Here is a 736-nt window from a genome sequence, read left to right as displayed (position 1 = left end):
AATGTAAATTAATCTAATTTTATATTAAGAGTATTTGAGTGTCATGTTTAAAAAGCCATTTTGTACGTTCAGGTCTTTCCTGGGTAAAGATTTCCACAGCAATAACACTTACATTTACACATATATATGAAGAAAATGTGTCTTTCTGTGTGTTTATTTTAACTCATATTAGAGTTATAACTGTAAATTGTCACTATAAAGAATATTTTAATGGCAACAAATTTCCAAGTGACTGTCTTGATGCTGTAAATAAACATTTGTTTTGAAGGCCACTCATTCTCCCTCATTATGATGATTATTTTATTATTATTAATACTTACAAATCTAAATAAATGTCATGCACAATGAACTGTTTACCTGAACACAAGGTGTGAAATTGGAGTTAATAATAATAATAATAAGATTTAACAGTATATATATATATATATATATATATATATATATATATATATATATAATTTAATCTATTTGGCAATTCAAGTCTAAAGGCAGTTGTTTGCTAAAATCTATAAGAGTATACCAAAGGAGAAATGTAACGAATTATCTCAAACTACAATAGCTCAATTAATTAAATATACAACATTAAAGCTGCAGTAAACTATTTTTTTGACTCAAGCATGAAGTCCCTCCCTTTACTCGCGTGATTGGCTGAGAGCTGCCAGCAAGATTTCTAATTGGCTCACATATGCGACCGCTTTTTCTGTGTAGGGTTGTTGTCATCAAAAGAAGTGTGATT

The 736-nt window shown here is 28.5% G+C and overlaps 1 protein-coding gene across 1 annotated transcript in view; it reads left to right on the top strand.

The window, feature by feature from the left end:
• The window catches only part of stk17a (serine/threonine kinase 17a), a 67773-nt gene extending 67501 nt beyond the window's left edge, over positions 1–272 (top strand). Inside the window, exon 7 of the mRNA XM_077225005.1 lies at positions 1–272. This exon is cut by the window's left edge and continues 916 nt beyond it. The gene's annotated coding sequence lies outside the window, so the exon portion shown is untranslated.
• Positions 273–736: the final 464 nt, after the last annotated feature.

This window comes from Siphateles boraxobius, unplaced genomic scaffold, assembly GCF_051911475.1.
Source record: "Siphateles boraxobius isolate OS27281-9 unplaced genomic scaffold, OSU_SipBor_1 97, whole genome shotgun sequence".
Lineage (NCBI taxonomy): Eukaryota > Metazoa > Chordata > Actinopteri > Cypriniformes > Leuciscidae > Siphateles > Siphateles boraxobius.
Note: the sequence above shows the minus strand (reverse complement) of the source record. Positions and strands in the feature narration are given on the sequence as shown.